We start from the raw sequence: 27,905 nt of genomic DNA, 5'->3' as shown, positions 1-27,905 counted from the left end.
ACAAGTCAGGAAATGACAGATGCTGGCGATGATGCGGAGAAAGGGGAACCCTCCTACACTGTTGGTGGGAATGCAAGCTGGTGCAGCCACTCTGGAAAACAGCATGGAGGTTCCTCAAAATATTGAAAATAGAACTGCCCTATGACCCAGCAATTGCACTATTGGGTATTTACCCTAAAGATACAAATGTAGTGATCCAAAGGGGCACATGCACCCGAATGTTTATAGCAGCAATGTCCACAATAGCCAAACTATGGAGAGAACCTAGATGTCCATCAACAGATGAATGGATCAAGAAGATGTGGTATATATACACAATGGAATACTATGCAGCCATCAAAAGAAATGAAATCTTGCCATTTGCGACAACATGGATGGAACTAGAGCGTATCATGCTTAGCGAAATAAGTCAAGCAGAGAAAGACAACTATCATATGATCTCCCTGATATGAGGAAGTGGTGATACAACATGGAGGCTTAAGTGGGTAGAAGAAGAATAAATGAAACAAGATGGGATTGGGAGGGAGACAAACCATAAGTGACTCTTAATCTCACAAAACAAACTGAGGGTTGCCGGGGGGAGGGGGTTTGGGAGAAGGGGGTGGGATTATGGACATTGGGGAGGGTATGTGATTTGGTGAGTGCTGTGAAGTGTGTAAACCTAGTGATTCACAGACCTGTACCCCTGGGGATAAAAATATATGTTTATAAAAAATAAAAAATTAAAAAAAAAAAAAGACATTGTGGATATGACTTTTCTTCTTCAGTTATTTACTCTGGGGAAGCCAGCCACTGGTTCTGTCATGAGGACACTCAAGAAGGCTGTGGATGGAGTCACATGGGAAGGAACTTAAAGCCTCTTGCCAGAAGCCGGCAGTTGGCAGCCATGTGAGTGAGCCACCTTGGAATTTGAACCTCCAGCCCAGCAAGCCTTCAGATGTCAGTTCCCCTGTCAGCTCTGACTGCAACCTCATTAGAGACCTCAAGCCCAAACTCAGCTAGTCTGTTCCTACAGTTTCTGAGCCACAGACACTGTGAAGATAATAAACATTTATTGTGTTCAGTGACTATGTTTTGGGCTGATTTGTTATGTTGCAATAAATAGTTCTATACAAATTGAGGTTTATTAAATCAGGAATTGAAGAAGAGAAAAAAAATCAAATTCTAGAATCCAGACAGCAAATTCTAAAAATTTATGATACTAGTTATTTTTATTTTTATATCATAATATAATTCCTTCCTCATTTTTTTCTGGGCAAAAATTGGATATGGAAAAACCCAAATCAACTGTTAATGAGAGAGAAATATAATTTTTATTTAAACAGGAAGGTACAGGGGTGCTTGGGTGGCTCACTCTGTTAAGTGCCTGCCTTCAGCTCAGGTCATAATCTTGGGGTCCTGGGATTGACCTTTTGGGGTGCTCCTCTTCCCTTCCCCCCACCTGTGAGCTCTCTCTCTCACAAATGAATAAGGAAAATCTTAAAAAATATTAAAAAGGACAGCACAACTTTATTATAGGTTCTAGATAAAACTAGATTGTATGATCTTTTCTGAGCATCTTCCCACAAATGTTTTGTTAGTTTATGCTATCCTTTTATGGGATTATTGAACTGTTAACTAAAAAGTATTTCAGAAGACAACCATCATAAGATTTTTGACTTATTGTGAAATGAATAGAATTGCTTGCCACTTGCACAATATACCTACTATGAAATATAATTGTTTTCATGCTTTGGATTTATATATGTTCTTACAAATAACAGTAGAGGTTTTGGTAGAAATTTGACTTCACAGTTAGGCTCCTCTTAAACACCTGTTCTAAACTAAGAAAACTGTCTAGCATATGTAGTTGGATACATAAAGGAATATCTGAATATGGACAATTGCCAAAATTTGGTGATTTTCTAAAGGACTTGGGCTATGACCAGATTTCGTTTTGAAATAAAGCACATGGCTTGTTCTTTCTAAAGGGACCTTTTTTTTTTTTTTAAGATTTTATTTATTTATTTGACAGACAGAGGTCACAAGTAGGCAGAGAGGCAGGCAGAGAGAGAGGAGGAAGCAGGCTCCCCGCTGAGCAGAGAGCCTGATGCGGGGCTCATGACCTGAGCCTAAGGCAGAGGCTTTAACCCTCTGAGCCACCCAGGTGCCCCCTAAAGGGACATTTTATAGGAGAGTGTTTTAAAGAATTTCTTTGATCTTAGATATGGTTCGTACCTACATAAGTTGTTATTTGTTGTATTTTTAATAGACTTATGGGGCAAATATACTCTCTTATCCCCCCAAAATATAGATGATTCCTTTAAAGAGGTTTTATGCACATCTTATATTTATTTATTTATTTAATATTTTATTTCTTTCTTTGACACAGAGAGAGAGATAGAGAACACAAGCAGGGGTAGCAGGGGAGAGAGAAGCAAGCTCCCCACTAAACAGGAATCCCAATGAGGGGCTCAATCCCAGGACCCCAGAATCATGACCTGAACCCAAGTCAAATGCTTAAACTGACTGAGCCATCCAGGCGTCACCTGGGACATTTTTAAAAAGTCATTTTAAGAAGAGTATGAAATAGGCACAGCTGGTGGGCTCAGTTTGTAAAGCATTCTACTCTTGATTTGGGCTCAGGTCATGATCTCAGGGTCATGAGCTGCCCAATGAGGGGGCTCTGTGCTCAGCAGGATTTATGCTTGAGATTTATGTCTTTCCCTCTCCTTCTGCCCTTCTCCACCATGCTCTCTCTTTCTTTAAAACAAAGAAATAAACACCTTTTTAAAAAAGAAGAGTGTGAAATATAAAGATTAACTAGTTGAAATACCTATATTTTAAAAAATGAAGCAGTTGCAATGTTTTAATTCAGTTATTACTGCTTTAGTTAATTTAAATAATGGTGTGATGTATATATATACATATATATACATAAATATATGACTATCTTGTGGAAAAAATATTACAATATTAGACAAGCCAGGTATGAAAGACTAGTAGTCATTTTAAAACAGTAACATGAAGCAGAAGTGAAGCAAACTTTGTTAATAGAACTTAAAGAAGCACAAGCATTTCTTAGGAGAAATGTTGAGAGTTTAGATATCAGGCCAGACAAAAGGAAAAAAAATAATGAGATATATTCATGTGCAGTTGTTTTAAAGGATGGTACTTAGAGAAAGAGGCCAAATTTACTTGTGCAAACAAGTACAAACAAGGTTTGTAAAGGCAATATTATGTAATGGAGTGGACCGTGGCCTCGCTAGCCACATTGCTAGGGTTTGAACCTCAGCTGTTATTTTTTAAGACTCTGCGCTTTAGTTTCCTGATCTAGAAAACAAGAATAACAAGAATGTGATCTCCTAGGATTTTTGAGACAGTTAATTGAGATATCTATTTATCTATCTATCTCACTCAACATAGTACCTATGAACTATTATTATATTATTATTATTACTATTAATACTACTAATAATAAGATAGGAGCCTAGATCTCAGGTAACAAAGTAGAATGACTACTCTGAAGGAAAATACCCAGATCTAAAACCTGTTGAGAATTGTCCTCTCACAGTGGGACACATGAAAGATTTATTGTTGGATTAAGTCAACTCTTGAGGATTGAAGGAGCTAAATATTGCAAAGAAAGTTCACCCAGGCCAAGAGCACCAGAGAGACCCCATGTTGAGACTGAGGACAAAATGGAATTCGAAAGGAAAAAACATTGAACTTTAATTTTTTTAACTTAAGTTTGCAAAATGAAGGACTTTAATTTCCTTCTGAGAAATTAATAATGGGAGTAGGAGCTTTATTTTCAAAACCAAAGCTGAAGATACTATTCCAGTTTATAACCAGTCTCTGGTGACTACGTGAAGAGTAGTGGTTGAGCATATTTTGAAGTAGGAAATAGAAAAGAAAATACATTTTTGGCCTAGGACATACCATGTCTGCAGAGTTGAGTAATTAATACCTCCTTCTGACCAGTTTCAGAGATCACTGGCTCTCATTGCTGAATCTCCAGTTCATCGGTCGAGGGAAACACAGCACAAAGTCTTTTGTAGATTTTTAACAAATAGTAGAAGCTGAAATGCATGAGAGAAACAGAAAAGTTCTCAATTTCCAATATTTATCCTCTCTTATTCCAACAGGGAAAAGCCTCTTTCTTCCATCTGAAGGAGAGTTGGAAGGGAAAAAAACACTTCCAGACTTTGTCTCCAACTTATTTCTTTTTCCTGCCTGTATTTGTTTTTTAGGGCTGCTGTAACAAAGTATCTAAACTGAATGGCTTAAAACAACAGAAAGTTGTTCTCCCACAGTTCTGGAGACTAGGATTCTGAATCAAGGTGATGGTAGGACCATGCTCTCCTCTGAAGGCTTCAGGGAAGAATCCTTCCTTGCCTCCTTCCAGCTTCTGGTGGCCACCAGCACACCTTGACCTTCCTTCTTGGCTTGTGTCTGCACAGCTCCCATCTCTGCCTCCATCTTACACGACATTTTGCCCTTTGGTGATCATCTCTGCAATTGGTTTCCCTCATCTTAGAAGGATCCTAGTCATTGTGTTAAGGCCCCGCCTAATTCAACACATCTTAAATGCATTACATCTGCAAGGACCTTTTTGCTAAATAAGATCACATTCAAGGGAACTGGGGGCTAGGCCGTGGAGGTGTCTTGAGGAGATGCATTTCAACCACATCCCTGCCTAAATTAGGAGATGGTAATTCTGATTACTTAGAACTTGGCATTCATTGGTGCACATTTAATATTGGGCAGGTTCTTTTTGCCCTAAGATTAGGACTTGAAGATATACCATGCTCATCTACCTTCTTCATCCAGGCACAAGTGGCTTTACTGCGCTTCTTTTGGCTGAGGGGTATTTATACCCAGTAGGTCTTCCTACCACAGTGAGAGAGGATCACTGTCCTCTGACCCAGTTACGACTTTTCCTACAACTGGGTGAACAATTCAAGCTGGGCATATGCCATAGATTCAGCTGCCTTTAACACAGAGGGAAAAGACTAGGAACTTTCCCTTACCTTCAAATCTGAAAGACACTCTTTAATACAGTTTACCCAAAGCACCAATTTTAGAGATGAAAACATGCTTGTCTAGTTTAAACACGTTGTACTTCATTCCCCATTTAGGTTGTGATTCTATGTATGTTCCAGTACTCACTGATTTCTCACTGGTTTCTATATTATTTCTGTAGCATCTCTTCTCTCAAAAGTCTAATGTAACAGGATGACCACCCGAAAGTCTATTTCATGGTATATTTGCTCAGCCCTACCTACATGGATTTAAAATTTCTAAAGTAGATGGGGAAAAGTTAAGCTTGTATCCTGATTGAGCAGAGAGCTCAATTGAAACAATATCAATATCAAACACATACACATATATAATTAATTATATATAATGTATATTATGTAGGTCTAATATATTTAATATGCACATTACATGTACATTTTTATGTACATATATACATATACATGTATGTATGTTATGTACATATGTTATGTATAATTATATATAGTTATATATGCATGACTTGGTAATATCAGGTAGTGATAAATGTTAGGAAGAACAATAAAGCAGAGAAAGGTTCTAAAAAGAGATCTAGGAAGGACTGGTGGAGAAAGTGACTTTTGAATAGAGAACTGAATATAGTGAATTAGCCAGCCATGGTAAGATCTTGAGGAAGACCATTGCAGACAGAGAGAGTTACAAGTGCAAATGTTTGCAGGTGGGAACATAGATGCCCTATATGAAGGTCTGAGTGATCTGAGGTTATGAACAAGGAGAAGAATGTTAAAAATGAGACCAGAGGGGTGCCTGGGTGGCTCAGTGGGTTAAAGCCTCTGCCTTCGGCTCAGGTCATGATCCCAGGGTCCTGGGATAGAGCCCCACATCGGGTTCTCTGCTCAGCAGGGAGCCTGCCTCCCTCTCTTTCTCTCTGCCTGCCTCTCTGCTTACTTGTGATCTCTGTCTGTCAAATAAATGAATGAAATATTAAAAAAAAAAAAAAAAAAAAAAAAGATGAGACCAGAGAGGGGCCCAGGGTCTGGAGCACATAAGGCCTCTTAAAACCTGACAGAGTCCTTACTCCATTCTACACGTGGTGGGAAGTTCCTGGCAGATTTCGAACAAAGAGGTGACATTCTGTGATTGGAGTTTTGAAGACTCACCCTGGCACAGTGTGAAGAGAGAGTGTGTGTGTGTGGGGGGGCTGGGGATGGGTAAGGGCAGAGTGGGAAACCAAGTAGGTGGTGACTGCACTAGTCCAGATGGAGAGAGATGATGGCGAGAAGTCAGATTCAGAGGATTTTTTTTAAATTAAATTTTATTTTATTTTATTTATTTGGCAGAAAGAGAGTGCACGAGCAGGGGGAGTGGTAAGCAGAGAGAGAGAGAGAAAGAGAACCAGGTTCTCTGCTGAGTAGGGAACCCAATGCGGGGCTCTATCCCAGGATCCTGACATCATGACCTGAGTCAAAGGCAGCTGCTTAACTCACTGAGTCACCCAGGTGCCCCTCAGAGGATGTTTTAAACAGAGAGAAACCACTATCTTGCTGATGATCAGATGTGGTTAACAGACAGAAAGTCTTGGTTGACTCCAAATACTGGACGTACCATTGAGTAGAAATCTCAGCTCATTATGCTGGATTGAATAGTGTTCCCCCTCCACCCTGGCCCCTCGCCTTCATGTCTACGGGGAACCTCAGAATGTGACCTCCTTTGGAAATAGGGTCTTTGTAAATGTAATCAAAATACGGTGAGGTTATGCTGGATTAGGATGAGCCCAAGTACTATGACCGGTGCCTTTACAGAAGAGGGAGTCTGTACACAGAGATGCACAAGCAGTGGCAAGAATGCCAGGTGGAGATGGAGGCTGGGGTTGGAGAGATGTAACTGTAAGTAAAGAAACAGCAAGGATTGCTGGCTACCACCCAAAGTTTGGGAGAGGCAAGGAAACATTCTTCCCTAGAGCCTTCAGAGAATGCGTGTCCGTGACAACACCTTCATTTCTTATTTCTAGCCTCCAGAACTGAGAGAGAATACATTTTGCTCATTTTAAGCCACCCAGTTTGTGGTAATTTGTGAAGGCAGTCTTAGGAAACTAATACAGTAGTTAAGGTGAATATTGGTATTTTGCTTTAATTCACTTTCTTTGAGTGCTTAGAACATATTCCCATAAGTCTGCAGAGTGCTGTTCCTCCTTTTGGTTTTCTTTTCATACTTTTAGCCTTCTTATCGATTGGTGTCTTTGCATTTTCTTATTGATTTGTGAGGTTTTTTTTTTTTTTTTAATTAATAAGAACTGTTTTATCTCAAGGTTACATTTTCTACAATGTAGTAAAGTACAATAGATATGGTAGTCTCTTGCAAACTTTCAGACATTCTGCTCTATATTTTAAGCATGGAATTTCAAAAGAAAAGACATGGGTATTTTGAAAAGGAATTTTAAAGCAAATTTCTCCAAAACCAGAATTACTTATTTTACCTGCATGTTATTACAATATTGAATGTGTGATTGCAAAGGCATTGCTTTCAGTGGAAGAAAACAAAAACCAACGAACAAAAGGTATTACTGTGGAATATGTATTCTTTCCACACAGTGTTTTTGCAGACAAATCTGATTTTTCATTAAAAAAAAGCCAAGCTTCTCTGGTGTTTCCATTCTAGGTATATACAGAGGAGTCAGAGGAGAATAGGGGCTTCAAAATTATGGGCTTGCATAAGGACTGTATTTAAAGTAATAGAATTTTTGGAATAAATTTTGAAGTTAATAAACTACACTTTTTTAAAAAAGATTTTATTTATTTATTTGAGAGAGAGAGTGAGAGAGAGCATGAGAGAGGAGAAGGTCAGAGGGAGAATCAGACTCTCTGCGGAGCTGGGAGCCCGATGCAGAACTCGATCTTGAGACTCCGGGATCATGACCTTAGCCGAAGGCAGTCACTTAACCAACTGAGCCACCCAGGCGCCCTAAACTACACATTTTTAAGCGCGCAGTACATGGTGTAGATGTTGAAGCTATGTAATTTTTTTAAACAGCTGATACACTGTTTTAAGTGTAAAGATTAGGTTTATAGTTTTCTGTGTACCTGTATTAAGGTATAACTGATTCCAAGTCCTTATTCATTTGTTGCATTGAGCTTTTTCTTGAAAAATATTTTATTTATTTGAGAGAGAGAGCAAGCACAAAAGGGGGGAAGGGCAGAGGGAGAAGGAGAAGCAGGCTCCCCACTGAGCAGAGAGTCTGACGTGAGGATTGATCCCAGGACTTTGAGATCATGACATGAACTAAAGGCAGATGCTTAACCAACTGAGAAACCCAGGGGCCTCAAATTTTTTTTAAAGATTTTATTTATTAGAGAGAGAGAGAGAGAGTAAGTGAGTGGGGAGGAGCAGGGGTAGAGCAAGGGAAAGAAAGGGTCTGAAGCAGGCTCTGCACTGAGTGCATTGAGGCATTGAGGCAGGGATTAGATCCCAGAACCCTGAGGTCATGACCTGAGCAGAAACCAAGAGTCAGACGCTCAACCAACTGAGCCACCCAGGTGCCCTGAGTTAAACTTTTAAAACATCTTTGTAAGTATCCTTGAGTCATTTCTGCATGTATAGACTGTCTTCCCAAATTAAGTAAGTTCCCCCATCAAATATGAAACCCAAAGTCATGGGCCATACTTGCCTACTTCTTTTGTATAGAAAACACTCAATTTATAGATGGCTTACAACTGGCTTACAATTTATAGTGTTGGAACTGTTTCCTTGTAAAATGAAACGATTAAGAAACTTATCCAACACATAAAGATAATGCAAAAATGTCACTGAGGGTGCTTTCACTGTCATACCAAAGCACTGTCTAATCAATCAGCCTGCCTAAAGTCATTTAGAGATTGCAATTTTTGTTGGACTCAGTCAATAACTTAGTGTTAATTGGGTCCAGGCTATGCAAAGGTAGATGTTACTTTGATAAAGATTTTTAAATTGCGAATTATTTTTCCTCTGGTAGAGAAGCAAACAATGTTTTTCTAGTAAGAAAGATAACCCCAAAGGTTATGGTTTTTTTTCCCTGAAGGAAATTAATCAGTGTCTTGGTCTGTTTGGGCTACTATAACAGAATATCATAGACTTGGTAGTTTATAAATGACAATTTATTTCTCACAGTTTAATAGCTGAAAGTCTGAGATCAGGGTAAAAGCATAGGTGGGTGAGGGCTCTCCTCCAGGTTACATAGCAGAAGAGATTAAGGATTTTTCTGGAGCCTCTTTCATCAAACACTACTCTTAGGGGTGCTGGAGTGGCTCAGTAGGTTCCATAAATGCCTTTGACTCAGGTCATGATCTCAGGGCCCTCAGATCAGGTCCCACGTCAGGCTTGCTGCTCAGCGGGGAGTCTGCTTCGCTCTCTCTCTCCCTCCCTTTGGTCCTCCCTGCTCCTGCCCTTGCTTGTCTCTCTCAAATTAATAAAAAAAACCAGACAAACAACCCTCCCCCCCCCAAACACTAATGCTATACACGAGGGATCCTCCTCATGACTTAAGCACCTCCCAAAGGTTCGGATTTCAACATACGAATTTTGGAGGGACACAAACATTCAGATCATAGCAATCAGTATTATAAAATCGAACTTAGCAACATTTTTTCACCATTCTTTTTTCCACTTACTGTATATACTGGTCTCTCCTTCTCTCTTTGAAACCAGCTTCATCATTCTGTCTGTTCCCTGATTAAGAGGCAGCTATTCTTATTAACATGCCTGCCTCACAAATAGGAAACCAAGGTATGATCAGTTAAATAACACACTCCCAGCCATCAAACTAGTAGTCGAGAGGCAGAGATTTCAACTCAGGCAGGTTCAAGTCAGAATTCACCTCTTAATCTCACTCCAGCAGACCAGACCTTCAATTCTGCCTTGCAAATACAGCTCACTCAACCTTCGCTGCCAGGAGGAAAAACTGAGGTCCTGGAAGGCTCTGGCAATTTGCCCTAGGTTAACTAGCTACTTGATAGTAATTGGATTATTTTGCTAGTCCATAATTAAAAAAGAGAAGGAAAAGAGAAAGGCTAAGATCTAGAGAGGGAGTGAGATGTGATAATTGAGAAATACCTCTGAAAAAGGAAATACAAGAAAGAGGAATTTGCTAATGAGGGTGAATTTGCTTATTGAAAAGTTGCCTCAGGTAGAACTGTCTGAACTGTGCATAAATAAAGAGAGAGAAAAAGACTGAATAGGGCTGAAGGGAAAAACTGAGCGGAAGGAATATTATTGTGAAAGTCTCTTTATGTAAGAGCTCTCTGGGGTGGATGGATATTGTGTGACAATCTTAACCCAGGACAACTGAGTTATTGTCCAAAGAAGTTGTAGAGCAAAGAAAATTCAGAAAGGCATAGTAAAATTTGGAAAACTGGTCTTCAGATCTTTGGACGTGTCTCCATAGTCATTTATGATGCTTCTAAACAGTCATTCATGTTTCCTCAGCTATATTGCTATATTAAAACACATGTTCTATGAGGCTCGTGTGTGTACAATAGTTGCACCCGAGTGACTTGAAGGTCTTCTGTAACTATTTTATGTCTACAGGCAAGTACGTAAATGCCAAGCTTTTAAATAATTTGGTGAAGTTTTTGTAGCCATTCAGAAAAAGAGCACATTTTCATGAATACTGTTACTGTTGATAGAACTCTAATTTCGTAATAAAAAAGCTACCAATGTAAATTGGGACCTAGAAAAGTGCAGAGATTTCCAACTCAAGAAAAAGTCCCTGGTCTTAACAATTCAGTTTGTTTACACCTACTTTTCGGATGGATAGCTTGTTGAATGTCCTTATTCTCAGGAAAAGCATGCAGAGGTATCTAGGAATGAACTGTCATGGTATTTTTCACGTATTCTCAAAAAAGAAAAGATTGAATAGAGCTGAGGGGAAAAGATGAGGGGGAAAAAATAATATCATGAAAATCCCTTTCTGAAAGAGCTCTCTGGCGTGGATGACTATTATGTGACAATCTTAACCCAGCACTCTTCACCCAGAGTGTATGCATGTGTATGAATAGACTAAGAGAAAATATGGCAAAATGTTGAATGTCCTATTATTGGCTCTAGGTGAAGGGCATATAGACACTCATTGTTCTCAAAGTCTTCAACTTTAATGTAAGTTCCAATGTTTTTATACAGATAGAAAAATAAAAAACCAGCATATTGAGTAGAAAATACTTTTGGCTCCATTGAATCATTATGCTGTACACCTGAAACTAATGTAACATTGTGTGTCAACTATAGTCAAATAAAAAAAAATTTTTTTTAAAGAAAATAGTTCAGATTCTGGCTTATGCTGTCCAACCAGAATCATAGTCTTCAATGTTATTATTTTTAAGTGAATAATTTTTCTATAATTTGTCTTAATTTTTTAACATTTTCTCATTTTGGCATATTCTTTATAATTTTGATAATCATTTTAAAGTTAACATTATATGTTAAGAATTTTTTATTATCATTTATTATCATTAATGTTCACAGCAATCTTGGAAGGTAAATGCTATTGTCTCCATTTCTCAAATAAGAAAAGAGAGGAACAAACATATTAAGTTTTTTGCCAATGCAACTATAAATGTTGGAGCTTTGATTTGTGCTAGTGCATCAGAATCCAAACTCTGTGCTTTATTAATTTTTTTTATTCATATCGCTTGTTTCTCATGCAAAGAGATTCAGTTTAGATGGGTGAGCCACAGTCCTTTGGAGAAGACCCCTTTATGCTATGAGAATGATATAAAATTTCTGGACAAGAGAGACTCCATTTTGAAGTTTCATTTTCCTTTCTAACTTAAATTCTTGCACTGGGTGAAAAGACCTCTTGAATTGGTTCAGAGATACTAATTGTTTTGCAAGCACTTGCTCGTAGAATCCACAGGACCACTGGGATCCAGACCATAAAACTGTCAATGGGGACTTTCTGAAGACAGAGTGGTTAATGAAAACATACCAGGGATAGTTTTGTTTTATAACACCAATAAAGTCGTCGATCAAAGTGTAAAAACAGAAGTGGCTCATCATGTTGGTACCAGTTGACAGTTTTTTATTTCCTTTTCCTCCTTTTCTAAGTCAAGCGTTTGCTCCCCTCCTTCTTCTCTCTCTTATAAAACCCCTTGCTTTTCCTCACAGGCAGGAAACATTTCTGATTATTGCCAGAATCTGTGCTCCCCAAATTGCAGTTCTGAGAACCCCTCCCAATAAAGGCCTTTGTTTCTTTTTCAGTTTCACCTCTTCTTCTCAGTTGACAATGTCAATTAAAACCTATCAAAACGGATACTCCTGCAAAAAAAGCAGAATAAAGTAGTTCTGCTGCTTTTATCTGTATCTCAAAGTTATGCAAACAAAGCTATCAAAATCCAAATGCTTCTCTAAAAACTTAGTGCAGGTTCATTGCTTTATTTAATTGGCTTATCATAAGCAAAGTCAACCTACCAATTGCATGTTTGATAGTATTATTTCATAATTTACTGGCATTTGGCTGTTCCTTCAAGTTCCTGAAATTTTCTACTTTGAAACATTATATTCTTATCATTAAGTGACACTTCTTCCCATAAGGCCAAACATCAGCCATTCACTCAACAAATATTTTTTAAGCACTTCATAAGTTCTTAGCATACCAGGTATGCATTTTACTGACAATCCTATTATAATCTTAACTACATTTTGATTCTGTTAAAAATAGTAACATTTCACATTTTTTTCTCATTATCTTAAATTTTTCTGGCATTAGCAAAACTCTTAAAGGACACTTGTTTAGTGGACAACTTTTAATATAACCGTCTAATTATAAACTATAAACTAAATAAATAGGAATGTTTATGTGCACAATTCAAAAAAAAATCACACTAAAAGTTCTTGATAAAGCCCCCAGAATATTTCAAAATAAGGGATCTTGTTGTCTTTGGGAAGATTTCAATGTGAGAGGAATGATGAGATGAGTCCTTGAAATCACCTCCAACATGTGTGCTTCGGTGACTAATGGTGAGTATAGAGATCATTGCTTACTTTTTAGGTTCTTAGAGAAAAAGGGTATTTGCTTGAAATCTTGCAATAAAGCCTGGGTACAAGACTATTTTTAAAGTAAAGAAGCTTGTCTATAATGAATAATTTCCCCACGTTCTACTTAATGAAATGAAATGCTGCCAAGATTCTCTTTAACAATAGCCCCAGGGATTGGTGAGCTCATTTCCCTGTAGATTTTTATCTCTTTAGACATACAGACTCAATAACTAAATATACTTCAATTTATGTTTGCATATCTTTATGTAGTTTTCCCCTTTAGGGCTTGAATTGACAAATTCTGCTTTAGAAGTAATGAATCATCCTCCTTTCTTCTCTCTGTAGAGATGGACAAGTTTTCCTTTCTTCCCTTTTAGGTTCTTCTAGATAGTCTATAAATAAATTGATTTAAGGCAGATTAACAGAGAAAAACAAACAGAATTTTAATAACATGTATATATTCTGTATATAGGGAGATACCCAGGAAAACTGAATAATTCCTTAAAATGGACAAAGACACCACCTTAAATACCATCTTCAGCTAAAGACAAGGAAGATACTGGGGTTGGGAAGCCAGTTATGGGAAGTTACCAGGAAAACACAGTGAACAAGAGTAAGATTGACATACAGATTTAAGTTGTTCCTTTGTCATTGACAAATTTGAGATTGTGTCATTCCCCTCTTCCTGGTACAGCCTCTACAAATGGATATTTCCTTTATAAATATAAGTGTCTCTGATAAGAATGTAACTTCTACTCAGATTTCAGAGCCTCTGTCTGCAGTTTCATAAAATTAATTGGCTCACAACCAACTATAAATCCAAGGCACCTACATACTGACCAATTAACAGCATAGAGACCAAACCCTGCCCAGGGCACCAACAACAGGCAAAATGGGCCTTTTAAGCTGACTAGACTGAAGACATATGCAGCTCATTCACAAGCTCATTCAGTATATGCAGTGCACATAGCAGACACCCCTGTAGTGTCTGGTGAACAGAGGATATTCTACTACAGGGGACCACAGGACCTCTTCCTCATCAGCCACTACTTTCAAGATCAAGAGAGATAGCTGACTTTCTTAATACATAGAAACAAACACAGAGTGTTAGATAAAATGAGGAATATACCTAAATGAAAGAACAGGACAAGACCATAGCAAAAGAGCTAAATGAAATGGAGATAAGCAATATACCTAATAAAGGATTCAAAGTAATGATCATAAAGATACTTACTGGACTTGAGAAGAGTGGAAGATTTCAGTGACATCTTCAACAAAGAGATGGAAAACATTAAAAAAAAGAAGTACCCATCAGAGATGAAGAACTCAGTAACTGAAAGTAAAAATACACTAGAGGAAATCAATAGCAGATTAGAGGAAACAGAAGAATGGATCAGGGACCAAGACAGAATTAACAGAAATCAACCCAGCTTAATAGCAAAAAGAAAAAAAATAATAATAAAGGAAATTGGGTTAAGGGAACTCAGTAACATTATCAAGCATAATCACATTAGCATTATAAGAATCTCAGAAGAAGGAGTGCTTGGGTGGCTCCGTCAATTAAGTGTCTGCCTTTTGCTCAAGTCATGATCCCAGGGTCTTGCCTCTCCCTCTGTCCCTCCTCCTACTAGTGTTTTTTTCTCTTTCTGTCTCTCAAAGAAACAAAATCATTAAAAAAAAAAAAAAAAAAAAAAAAAAAAAAGAATCTCAGAAGAAGAGATGAAAAAGGGGATGAAAAAGGGGCAGAAAATTTATTTGAATAAATAATAGCTGAAATCTTCCCAAAGCTGGGGAAGGAAACAGAAATCCAGATGCAGGATACACAGATCACCCCCAACAAAAAATCAAGGGGGTCCACACCAAGACACATAATCATTAAAATGGCAAAAAGAAGTGATAAAGACAGAATTTTTAAAGTAGCAAGAGAAAAGAAAACAGTTGCATACAAGGGAAAAATCCAGAAGCCTATCAACTGATTTTTCAGCAGAATTACAGGCCAAAAAGGAGTGGTATGATATATTCAAAGTGCTGGAAGAAAAAACCCTGGAACCAAGAATATTGGAACAGATGCTGGATTTTGTCAAATGCTTTTTCTTCATCAATTGAGAGGACCATATGACTCTTCTCTCTTCTCTTATTGATTTGCTCTATCACATTGATTGATTTGTGAATGTTGAACCATCCTTGCCACCCAGGGATGAATCCCCCCAGTCATGGTGGATAATCTTTTTAATGTGCTGTTGGATCCTGTTTGCTAGGATCTTGTTGAGAATCTTAGCGTCCATATTCATCAGGGATATTGGTCTGTACTTCTCCTTTTTGTTGGGGTCTTCGCCTGTTTTGGGGATCAGGGTAATTCTGGCTTTGTAAAAAGAGTCTGGAAGTTTTCCTTCTGCTTCAATTTTTTGAAACAGCTTCAGGAAAATAGGTGTTATTTCTTCTTTAAAATTATGTAGAATTCCCCGGGAATCTGTCAGGTCTTGGGCTCTTGTTTTTTGGGAGGTTTTGACCACTGCTTCAATCTCATTACTAGATATTGGTCTATTCAGGTTGTCAGTTTCTTCCTGGCTCAATTTTGGAAGTTTATAGTTTTCCAGGAATGCATCCATTTCATCTAGGTTGCTTAACTTATTGGCATATAACTGTTGATAATAACCTCTGATGATTGTTTCTATTTCCTTGGTGTTAGTTGTGATCTCTCCCTTTTCATTCATAATTTTATTAATTTGGGCCTTCTCTCTTTTCTTTTGGATTAGTTTGGTCAATGGTTTGTTGATCTTGTTGATTCTTTCAAAAAACCAGCTTCTAACTTCATTGATGTGTTCTACTGTACTCTAGTTTCTATCTCATTGATCTCTGCTCTAATCTTGATTATTTCCCTTCTTGTGTGTGGAGTTGGCTTAATATGTTGTTGATTCTCCAGTTCTTTAAGGTGTAGACACAGCTGGTGGATTCTGGATTTTTCAATTTTTTTTTGAGGGAGGCTTGGTTGGCTATGTATTTCCCCCTTAGGATTGCCTTTGCTGTATCCCATAGGTTTTGGACTGAAGTGTCTTCATTCTCATAGGTTTCCATGAATTGTTTAAGTTCTTCTTTGATCTCCTGGTTGATCCAAGCATTCTTAAGCAAGGCAGTCTTTAGCTTGCAGGTGTTTGAGTTCTTTCCAAACTTTTCCTTGTGATTGAGCTCCAGTTCAAAGCATTGATATCTGAGCATATGCAGGGAAAAATCTCAGTCTTTTGGTATCAGTTGAGCCCTTATTTGTGACCCAGTATGTGGTTTATTCTGGAGAAGGTTCCATGTGCACCTGAGAAGAATGACTATTCTGTTGTTTTAGGGTGGTATGGTCTGTATATATCTATGAGGGCCATCTGGCCCAATGTGTCATTCAATGCTCTTATTTCTTTATTGGCTTTCTGCTTGGATGATCTGTCTATTACTGAGAGTGGCACGTTAAGATCTCCTACTACTAATGTATTTGTATTAATATGTATCAATATATCAAAAACATAAGTTTTCTTATGTAATTGGCTGCTCCCATATTGGAGCCATAAATATTTACAATTGTTAGATCTTCTTGTTGGATAGTCCCTTGAAGAATTATGTAGTGTCCATCTGTATCTCTGACCACAGTCTTTAATTTAAAATCTAATTTATCTGATATGAGAATCGCTACCCCAGCCTTCTTTTGAGGCCCATTGGCATGAAAGATGTTTCTCCATCCCTTCACTTTCAGTCTGGGTATATCTTTAGGTTCAAAATGGGTCTCTTGTAGACAACATATGGATGGGTCCTGTTGTTTTATCCAATCTGCAACCCTATGTCATTTTGTGGGCACATTCCGGCCATTCACACTGAGAATGATTATTGAGAGATATGTTTTTATTGAGATCGTGTTATCTGTGAAGTCTTTGTTTCTATAGATTGTCTCCATATATTTCTGTTCAATGATATTCTTAGGATTTTTCCTCTTTTATAGAACCCCCCTTAATATTTCCTGCAGTATTGGCTTGGTGGTCACATACTCTTTTAAGCCTTGCTGGTCTTGGAAGCTCTTTATCTCTCCATCAATTTTTAATGTCAGTCTTGCTGGATAAAGTATTATTGGCTACATGTTCTTCTCATTTAGTGCCCTGAATATGTCTTGCCAGCCCTTTCTAGCTTGCCAGGTTTCTGCAGACAGGTCTGACATTATCCTGATGGGCTTTCCTCTGTACATAGGGAATTTTTTTGTCCCAGTTGCTTTCAAGAGCTCCTGTCTACAATTATGATTCGTCATTCTCACTATCAGGTGTCTCGAGGTCTTTCTAGATTCTATAATCTTGGGGGACACCATTCGGCCTCTAGTACATGAATGCTGGTTCCATTTGCAAGATCGGGAAAATTTTCATGGAGAATTTATTCAACTATATCTTCCAGCCTTCTTTCCTTCTCCTCCCCCTCAGGGATTCCAATAATTCAGACATTGGAATGTTTCATGGCTTCATTTATTTCTCTAAGTCTGTTTTCATGGCTCTAAGCCATTTGTTCCAGGCTTCTTCCTGATCCTTTTCCTCTATCTGTTTGTCCTCAGGATCACTAATCCTATCTTCAGTCTCAGTTACCCTAGCTTTTAGAGAATTTAGATTAGATTGGAATTCATTGAGAACATTGTGAACTTCATCCCTGGTGACTTTCACTTCTGCCCTAATCAATTCCATTTTGTCATCCATGGCTTTATCCAACCTAGCTATTGCCTGGATAATTGTTAGCCTGAATTCCCTTTCTGACATATTGTCTATGTCCATAGCCATTAGCTTTGTTGCAGAAGGCCCAGCCTCTGAATTTTTCTTCTGTTGGGCATTCCTCCTCCTAGTCATTTTGGTGAGAGATGGCTGAATAGATGTAGCTGAATGTATCTGCTGTAGTGCAGGCAAGATGCATCCTGGAACACTTCTGAGCAATCAAGAGTCCCCACGTAAAAGAAAGAAAAAAAAAAAAAGAAAGAAAAGGGGAGAGAGAGAAAGAGAGAGAGAGAGAGAGAGACAAGAAATAAAAAGAAAGATAAAAGAGAAGACCCAGCCCAAATGGACCACAAGGTAAGATTTATGAAGTATACAAACAAAAGCAGTCAAACAAAAAGACTGATAAAAGTAGATGACAAGAGGGCACCTGGGTGGCTCAGTGGGTTAGGGCCTCTGCCTTTGGCTTGGGTCATGATCCTGGGGTTCTGGGATTGAGCCCTGCGCTGGTCTCTCTGCTCTGCAGGGAGCCTACTTTCTTCTCTCTCTCTCTCTCTCTCTCTCTCTCTCTCTCTCGGCCTGCCTTTCTGCCTGCTTGTGATCTCTGTCTGCCAAATAAATAAATAAATCTTAAAAAAAAAAGTAGATGACAAGAGGAAAAATAAATATATAGAAACAAAACAAAACGAAAAAAGAACCTCATCAAAAAGAACCCCACATATAAGATATATATACTACCAGGACAAAAACAAATACACAGAAACACTGGCAGAAGAAAAAGATGGGAGAGTGGTTATAAATTCTCAGTGTGGGTGAGGAAGGTTATTTTGATTCTTCCTGGATGTATCTTGGTATCTTTGTTAAAGAACTCAACTTTCCTAAGATAAAGGGAGATTAAAAACTGGTTTACCTATAGGGGTAACATTTATTGGGGAAAGGAGATTACCTTGAAGTTTAATTCTATATGAATATTAAAAAATAAAAATAAAAAAAAGAATAAACTAAACTAAAATAAAATTTAAAAAATTAAAAAATAGAAAAGCAAAAGAAAAACACAGGTATATGTATCAAAAAGTTCAGGTTAAAATGTTATTATGGAATTTGATGTACTGGACATCTCACTGTGATGGTAAATAGGTTAAAAAATTATCTATAAAAAAAATGGACCAGAATAGTGGGAACAAATTAAAAAGTTGTATCTTTGAAGTAGTGGTGGTGGTTCTCTGGTCTTTTTATTTTTTTGGTTGGTTGGTTTTCTGGGGGAGGGGCCTGCTTGTGGGTTTTCAGGCATTGTTCCTTGAGTTAAGTCCTCCTGTCCCCATCAAGGGGGTGGGCTCTGAGGAAACTGGTTTTTCAGGCTTTTGCACTCTGGAGGTTTTTTAATTTGTTTGTTCATTTATTTTCTCTTGCCTTGGCAGCTTTTGATGGTTTTGGAGGTGTAGAGGAAAGTAAACTGCCCCAGACCTCTTTCTCAGAAAGCAGCCTCTGTCTGTTCCCCTCTGGGTGCTCCAGAGCACAGAAATTCCCCCTCGGCCTCTGGCAGAGCACGTTCCCAGTGGCGGTCCCTGGGATCACAGGAACTCCTGCTTGTACCCAAAACCATGATAGCCACAGCTGTCTGGGCAGCTCCAGACTCCCAGAGAGGTCCCAAGCAGTGATAGAACACTGAGATTTTCCCACTGGCCCAGGCTGGGAGTGCTCAGACTCTCAGGGTCCGAGAGAGCCCCGGCTGGTGCCTGCACGCACCTCTGGGGGGTGGGGAGGGTACAACTCAGACTCTGTTAGCACAGCGCGGCGCAAGCCTGGAGAGTGCAAAAGGCTGGGGTACTGCTGGCTGGCGAGGCTCCCAGCCACTCATGCGAGCTGCCACCCAGACGCTCTCAGGCCCACTGGAGGCTCAGGGACCCAGACCTGGCTTCTTTGCCGCACTCTCTGGCTCAGCACCAGGGGTGGCTGTCCTGGCTCTGGGGACTTAAGACCCTGTCCCTAACTGCCCCGATTCTCATAATTTCCCCCTGTGATCCTTTGCTCTTTTTGAGTGTTTTCAACCAGACTCCAAGTTAATGCTGGTCCCCATTCACAGGGCACTCTTGTATTGGGGTTTTACTTTCCAATCGGTCACTTCTGGTGGTTCCCTCTCCCTGATATCTTCCGATATCAGTCCGATGTTCCCACTCTGCTTTACCTGCTCACTGGCACCCCCGTAAAGATCCAGAAGACTATAATTCTAATCTCAGGCTGATTTCATGGGTGATCAGAGTCCTTTGGTAGGTAATCAGCTCACTTTAGGGTACAAGTTGAAATGGTGCCTCTTCCTATTTCCCTGCCATCTTGTCCCCCTCGATGACATGATCTGGTGTGGAACTATTAATGTTATTCACCGGAAAGACTCTGGGAATAGCTTTTTAAGATCAGTTCCTCTTTTGTGACCTTTTTCTGTTTCCTGAGAGGAACCAAGTTGGAGATTGAAGATCTCAAATATTACTGTTGGAATGATGCCATGCTGCCTTCTACATCTATTTTTGGGCTTAAAGATCTGCCAGCCCAGGGTCATAGGCCACAGTGAAGACTCTAAGTTGTTCAGAAAACTTTTAGGAATCCTCCTTAGGTTGAGGTAATTATGGCCCTTAGTTTAGTTTTTGACCAAGAAAGTGAAATACCTGAAGGGATCACCTGCAGCCTTGGGTGATCTTATTTTAAAAGAGAATGACTTGATAGTCTCTTCAGAGTGGAAATGTAATTCAAACAGAGCACTAGTAGTACTCAGATAAAGAAGGATAAAGGGGAACAGTAGGATTCACAACAGTCTTACAGTCTTTAGTTTTGGGTACACCTTGCATCTTTAATTTTTCATTAGCTTTTTACAATGAATCTTTCAATAAGATATTTTAGAATCTTGAAGCCTTTTGGATGCTTCTGTGTGCCAGTTGAAATAGGCATCCTGTTCTCTTTGTTAGAGAGCCCTTGCTTTCAAGTGCACTTCTTTAGGGCATTGACTAAATCCTTTGGAACTTGAGGATCCTATTTCTTTAGTTAAATCTTGTTTCTCTCATATTAAATTAATATCTAGGAGGGCTGTGGGTTGAAGATTTTTGTGGTGTTTTCTAGCATAAACTTATTGCATGGAAATTTTCTCAAGCTTTGCCTGTGACTTAATGTTAATCTAATGTTGTATGACCAACTTATCCTATGATGGGGATCGTAGATTTATGTGATGATGTTCTAACAGTTTCAAAGTTCTTGAACCATGCCTACAAATTTTGCCATTTGGATATTGGGATTCTTATTAATGATAAATCAATCATTCCTTTGCCTAATGTGCACATAACATAATGCAACAGTAAACAAGGAAATGGTGTTGTGGACACCAGCAGTAACCAAAGAAATGGTACTTGCCAAGTGGAACTGTCTGCCAGTTTAAGCTGACTTGCTAAGCACTCCAGGGCTATTAAGCTGGTGGTCTATTAAGCTTCCCAGTGGTAAAGATTGACCTGTTAACCTTGGGTTGGAAATTTAATAAAAGTAGAGAGTTCACATGCAAAAAGAAAAATAAGGGGTTCAGATCCAAGAGGAACTTACCTATGACTCTCTGATATGGTGAGAAAGAGAGAATGAAGAGGGTTCAGTGAGTATTGATCTCTCTGTTCCTCATTGTCTCTGAAACTTTGAATCCCGCTTCTAGCATCAAAATAGTTAAAAAAATAAAATTCAGTGGTAGGTTTTAAAGACCTTATCGACTTTGTTAAGTGACTCATGAATCAGACAGCAGCCAGTCTAGCAGATAGAAGGGAGCTCTGAAGAGCTATACAAGGTAAGAGTTTATAGCAGAAGGAAGGAGGAACAAGGATGTAGTACTAGAGGTAAAAAAGCAAATTAGTTATTGAAAGGTTATTTTCCTGGTAGTGGATGGCAAGGATCTGTTAGGCCAGTTTCCTAACTAATACTGATTAGGTATTCCTGATCAATTAGCTTAAAATTCTATTTCTGGGAGAATCAAAACTGTAATTAAGTCTCAGTTGATGGCATAGGCTCTAGCATAAATGACTCCATTTTGAGGATATTTTCTTATTTTTAACAAGACCTAGTGGGTATCTAGGTTGTAGAATTTTATTTTTTAAAAAAGATTTTATTTATATATTTGAGAGAGAGAGAAAGATTGCATCAGTAGGGGGAGGGGTAGAATCAGAGGGAGAAGCAGGCTTTCCACGGAGCAGAGAGCCCAATGTGGGGTTCGATTCCAGGACCAAAGATCATGACCTGAGCCAAAGGCAGATGCTAAACAGACTGAGCCACCCAGGTACCCTAGGTTCTACAATATTAGAAAGTCCAAGAGAATGGCCCTGGCTCTCATTATCTCCGACATCACAGACTGGTGGGGTAGACATTTGACTCTTTGGTTTAGGACTTTCTCAGTTTAGTTCTCTTTGAGGGTGCTCAGTAGAATTCCATGGAGGAGATAGGACATAATTATTGTTCTTTTTACCTTAGAATAAATTATTTCAGCTGTTGTCTGATTCAGAACTGCAAAAAGGAGAATGAATTGAATAGGCCCCCAAAGAATCCATGGTAAAGCAGCATTTCCCAGCCAGAGTTCTCTATGAGGCCTCAGAATGGAGTCAGGAGAGTAGCAGACTAGTGGACCAGTAGACTAAGACTCAGCTTAGCTATTATCAGCAAGGTGTCCTTGGGGAAGTCACCTTACTTCCCGGGGTATCAATTCCTTATTTTCTTTTAAGATTTTATTTATTTATTTTATTTTAGAGAGAGAGTAAGAACAAGCAGGAGGAGGGGCAGAGGGTGAGGGAATTTCAAGCAGACTCAAGCATGAAACCTGACACGGAGTTTGATTTCATGACCCTGAGGTCATTACCTGAGCCAAAACCAAGGGTCAGACAGTTAACTGACTGAGCTACCCAGGTGCCTCACCAGTTTCCTGATTTTTAATAAGGATATTGGATTAGGATGACTTCTAAGTTTCTGCATAGTCCTGCTGTTCCATCAAGTTTGTCCTCTCCCATTCTAACGCTTAGTGATCTGGTAAAGAAGTTTGCATGTGTCCTGTATAAACCTGTTACATTATGAACTTTGATTTTGTCTTTTTTCATCTTTTCAGACTAACCAGTCATAGTATGCTAGTTATGTAGTTTTCTCACCGTCTCAAAATTTAAGTCGTCTTTAAAATTTCTTGACCCAAAACTTCCTTTCACTGCCTTAGAGATAAGATGCATAGCAAAGAAACTAAAAGCAAACCTCCTGTTTCACAATTTGTTTCCTTCCTAAAAATGACTGGCATTATGTTGATTCTTTCGACCAAATAGCACCTTAGACTGATATCTTCAAGGCCCAATGATGTTCCTGTCTTTACTAAGAGAGAGATGAGTCATAGTCATTGTCCTATTAATAGAATATGGCTGGTTTATTTTTACCTCAATAGGTTATGTTGCTTTTGTCCCTACTGAATTTTATCTGATACTTTAATGCCTGGCTGTAATGCACGATCCATAGATACTGTCCTTATAATGTCTTAGGCACTGCCATATTCTCAAGTAGGAAATAAGAGGAACAGAACTCCTTCCTCAAACTAACTGGTACTTTTTCATTTTTCTTCCTACTTCATGTTCAGGAACATAAATTTCAGCAGTCTCTAAAGAGTCTCAGCCATTAATAAGATTATATCCCCCAGTGTAAACTCTAGGGCTTAAGCATTGATGTATGCAAGATTACTGAATGGTGTATGCATTTCTGGAACTGGACTGGGGATTTTATATTGATGGCTTTGGCACTGCTATGTCAAATGCATGAATCATAGATGACTCCTCTCCCTATCCTAAATGCTCTCCTGTCACAGAGGTAAAACTTATCTACACTAGAGGGGGAAGGATATCTATAGCTGATGTGATTTCCCCTCTGTGAGGTCAGTCTTAACATCACCCTGATGGGGTTCCTATGGTTACTGAATCATTGTCATCATACTCTTTGTCACTGTTTCCTCTATTCCTCTTTCAACATATTTTTGTAAGGTTAGTAGAAAGATAAGATTTAGACTTGCAGTCTACCTTATATCCTTATTATGTTTTTTTAAAAAGTATAGGACAAGAATCCAGAGGTAGGTAGAAGAAATTCTCAAATCAATTGGCCCATTTTTAGCAAAATAACTCAGCAGATCACCTACATTGCTGATGAGGACTTCATCAGTTTAGTAAATATTTAGTGAGTGTGTAATAGATTCTAAACAATTATCTATTTGCAAAAGCCAACATAGTAACTTCTCTTTTGGAGGCTTACAAATTAGCCCAAAGGGCAAATGTTAAATAAGTAAATATAATTATATATAAAAAGGAAGTAAATTTTAAGAATTGAAGATATAGGGGTGCCTGGGTGGCTCATGGGTTAAGCCTCTGCCTTTGGCTCAGGTCATGGTCTCAGGGTCCTGGGATCAAGCCCTGCATTGGGTTCTCTGCTCAGTGGAGAGCCTGCTTTCCCCTCTCTCTCTGCCTGCCTCTCTGCCTACTTGTGATATCTCTCTGTGTGAAATAAATAAATAAAATCTTTTAAAAAATAAGAGTACTATTTTAAAAAAATTGAAGATCTAGAGAAATTGAGGCAAACAACAACAGTAGAAAACTCATATTACCAATAATTTTATATATATTAACTTTTTTTTTTTTTTTTTTTTAAGAGAGGGATCGAGAGAGAGAGAGAGAGAAAGAGAGAGAATCTTAAGCAGTCTCCACACCCAGGGTAGTGCCTGTCTGGGACTAGATCTCACAGCCCTGAGACCATGACCTGGGCCAAAATCAAGAGTTGGTCACATAGCTGACTGAGCCACCCAGATGCCTATGTGTCTATTAAGTTTTAGTCTTTATAACAATCCTATATTATTTTGTTAGGGTTGTCATAGCAAAATACCACAGCCCCCGTGGTTTCAACAACAGATATTTAATTTTCTCATTTTAATATGATTACCTCTTTAAAGATCCTATCTCCAAATGTAGTTACATTCTCTGATACTGATGGTTAGGACCTTAACATATGAATTTGGCAGCAGAAAACTATTCAGCCTATAATAAATCCTGTGAGGTAGGTCCAGTGACTATTTCCACAGACTCCAGAAGTAAAGAACTTGCTTAAGATTTGAACTCTAAGATCTATGCATTTAATCACCTTGGTCATATTTAAGAAAAAAGTTGGCTGAGGAATTTGGGAGGTAAGTTATCAGAAATCAGCAAAATTGCAATGCATCATACTGCCAAAAGCATGTATGGTATGGATTCAGATGGTCTGAACTGAAGTCCTTACTCTCCTACTTGTAAATTGTGTAAGGCTAAGGCTATTAACCACACTGAGATTTTTTTTTTTTTTTTTAATCACTTTCCCTCCCCCAAACCCCAAGGCACTCTGCAATTTTCCATTCTATTTTATTTTTCTTTTTAAAACTCCTGGTGATAATCTGTTAAATTGATTTCTTGACACACTAGTGAGTTGTGGGTCACATCTGAAAAACCCTGCATTATGTAGCTTTTATGGCCAAATGTGAATTCTGCTCAATAGTGATGTAAAGCTCAGAGTTTTAGTGTTCTATGGTCTTCCGTTACCTAAAGAACTCCTAAGAAGGAAGTTGCATTCTCTTAATGAAAGAAACACAATGTAACATTTTCTTTTTGCTCTGCTGAGTGCAGCTCACCTGTCCTCTCCTGCAGTGTCTTGATGGATACAGTGGGCATGCAGAAATGAAGAGCCGAGGGATTGAAGGCCAGCTTTTTCATGGTACTCTCTTGCCATGGGTGAATGCTGCTAGGTTCCTGCCTCCCATCAAGGTTTGATCTTAACTTTCTTGGCAGAGGATGAAAACTGGGAGAATTGCAGACTTCTCAGATACTCACTGGTCCAAGTTTCTTTACTGGCCAAGTTAATGTATTTTAAAGGTCGGTGTTCATAACTTATTGCTTGGAAATAATTCTTTCTTTCACTCTCTGCCCTCGGCTTTTGTGCATATGCACATGCAAACACAGACACAGACACAAACACAAACACCCACACCCTTGCAAGGCTACAAGTGTTTATACATTGCTGTTATGAAGTGTAAGTGCCCCTTATCATACCCTACATGAAAAGCCTATAATTGTCCCAGTTTTTTTCCCGTGCCAAGAAAGTTAAGTTCAAACCATGATGGGAAATATGGGGCCCAGCAGCATTCATCCATGCTGGGAGAGTGTCGTGAAAAAGCTGACATCCAAGCCCCTGGCTGTTCATTCCTGTGTGCCCACTGTCAGTCAAGACACGGCAGGAGAGGACAAGTGAGCAGTATGCAACAAAGCAAAGTAAAATCAGGTGCTATGGGGCACCTGGGTGATGCTGTGGTTAAGCATCTGACTCTTGGTATCAGCTCAGGTCCTGACTGTAGGGTCCTGAGATTGAGCCCTACATCAGGCTCTGTGCTCAGTGCAGAGTCTGCTGAAGTTTCTCTCTCCCTCTCCGTCTGCCCCTCCCCGCACCTCACATTCACCCACTTGCATGCATGTTCTCTCCCTAAAATAGATAGATAAATCTTAAAATAAATAAATAAAACAAAACAATAGAAATATTAAAAAATTGGTGTGCCTGGGTGGTTCATTTGGTTGAGCACTGGTCTCTTGATTTCAGCTCAGGTCATGATCTCAGGGTTGTGAGATAGAGCCCTGCCTAGGGTTCCATGCTCAGTGGGGAGCCTGCTTAAGGTGCTCTCCCTCTGCCCTTTTCCCCACCTTCCCCCGCACTATCTCTCTCTCTTAAATAAACAAATATATCTTTAAAAATATTGTAAAATTATAATGTTCAAGTTGATTGTGCCCATCAAAAAACTAATTTTAATCTCTCAACATGGGCTTTCTATTTTAAGAAAATTTCCCAGAAATTTTCATCTCTAATTTTATCCAGAATATTTACATTCAGAAAACCTGTTAGAGAAAATACTCATCTCAAATTAAAATGGTTTGCCCTAAGGAAAAAATCCAATAATGTAGGCCACCATGGTGGCTATTACAGTTTAAGTACTGAGTTAAAATGCACAGACATAAAAATGTTTAAGACATTTAAGATCTATATACATTTTAATTTTTTTTTTTGCCAGACTTAGAAATAGCTACTTAATAAGGGGCTTACACCTTCTTCTTATATCTTATGTCTTTCATAATACATCTTTAACACTGCTAAATTGCAAAGACCATTTATTTTGGATAATCTTTTCCAGATATTATCTACATATGTTTTTTGAGCACTTACTATAAGAAGAATGTCATGCTAAAGGCTGATGCCAAATTTCATGTTTCATATTTAAAACTGATTCAAAGTGCCCTCAGTTTTGGATTCCTTGCTTTAGTTACAGAGATATGAGAGAAATACACAGACATTTGAAAATATTTCTTTGACAACAAAGCAGAATCTTAAACTGTGTTGAACAGTAATCAGGAGACAGAATGATAAACAGTTTTTTTTTTCCCTTAGATGCTGAAGAGTTTGTAACAGCCTATTTAAAAGTGCTGCAATACTCATATTTTATATTTTTTTTCTTCCAAAAGCCTTAAAATAAGTCATAAACACCACAAAGATTTTACTTTTGAAAGAACCTCTTGGTGACAAGTTGTCACCAAGACATGCTCTGGATGTGATGCTCTGGAAAAAATAAGCATCTGTTGTGACCTTGGTGGCTGGTCAGGGGACAGGCCCTGGCAGAGGTTTCAGCCAGCAAAAATCAAGGGATTCCTCAGCTCTGCTAATGGCCAATGGGACTCTCAGCAAATGCTGTCCTTAGTAAGTTTTATATCCTCAAAGTAAATTCCACGCACAATATATAGTAAGTTCAAAAGAAACATTGTTGGAAATGAAATTTTAAAATAATTAATTACCATTCAGTATTTTTTTTTCTTGGAATCAGAAATCTTGATATGGAGGAAATAATGTCATTACTATGTTAATTAATGTCATTAATAAGATAAATGTAATTTAGTAAATGGATCCCGTATCATGTGCACATTACTCAGTGAATTTTAGCACTTGCTACTCAGTGTTTAGTGTAAAAGGACTTAAGGAAACGAAAACTGTCAGATATTAAAAAAAAAAAAAAAAGTATAGTAAATGGCGGAGCTGAGGCTACAGAGCAGTTGTTTGACTCCAAAGCTTATGATGTTTATCATCATAACAATG

General features: G+C 38.5%; 1 long non-coding RNA gene across 5 annotated transcripts in view; it reads right to left on the bottom strand.

Moving 5' to 3' along the window:
* LOC131838875 (uncharacterized) overlaps positions 1 to 27,905 on the bottom strand; it is a 92,201-nt gene that overhangs the window by 55,873 nt on the left and 8,423 nt on the right. For 3 of the 5 annotated variants that reach the window (XR_009356726.1, XR_009356729.1, XR_009356728.1), the window contains exon 2: positions 3,922 to 4,061. This is a non-coding gene — a long non-coding RNA (uncharacterized LOC131838875). Of the gene's footprint in view, positions 1 to 3,921; positions 4,062 to 21,302; positions 21,402 to 25,407; positions 25,658 to 27,905 lie in introns of those variants that run through there. The other 2 variants (XR_009356727.1, XR_009356730.1) reach the window with 2 other exon arrangements.

This window comes from Mustela lutreola, chromosome 8, assembly GCF_030435805.1.
Source record: "Mustela lutreola isolate mMusLut2 chromosome 8, mMusLut2.pri, whole genome shotgun sequence".
Classification (NCBI taxonomy): Eukaryota; Metazoa; Chordata; class Mammalia; order Carnivora; family Mustelidae; genus Mustela; species Mustela lutreola.
The sequence above is the reverse complement of the archived record's forward strand: the minus strand, read 5'-3'. Positions and strand labels throughout refer to the sequence as shown.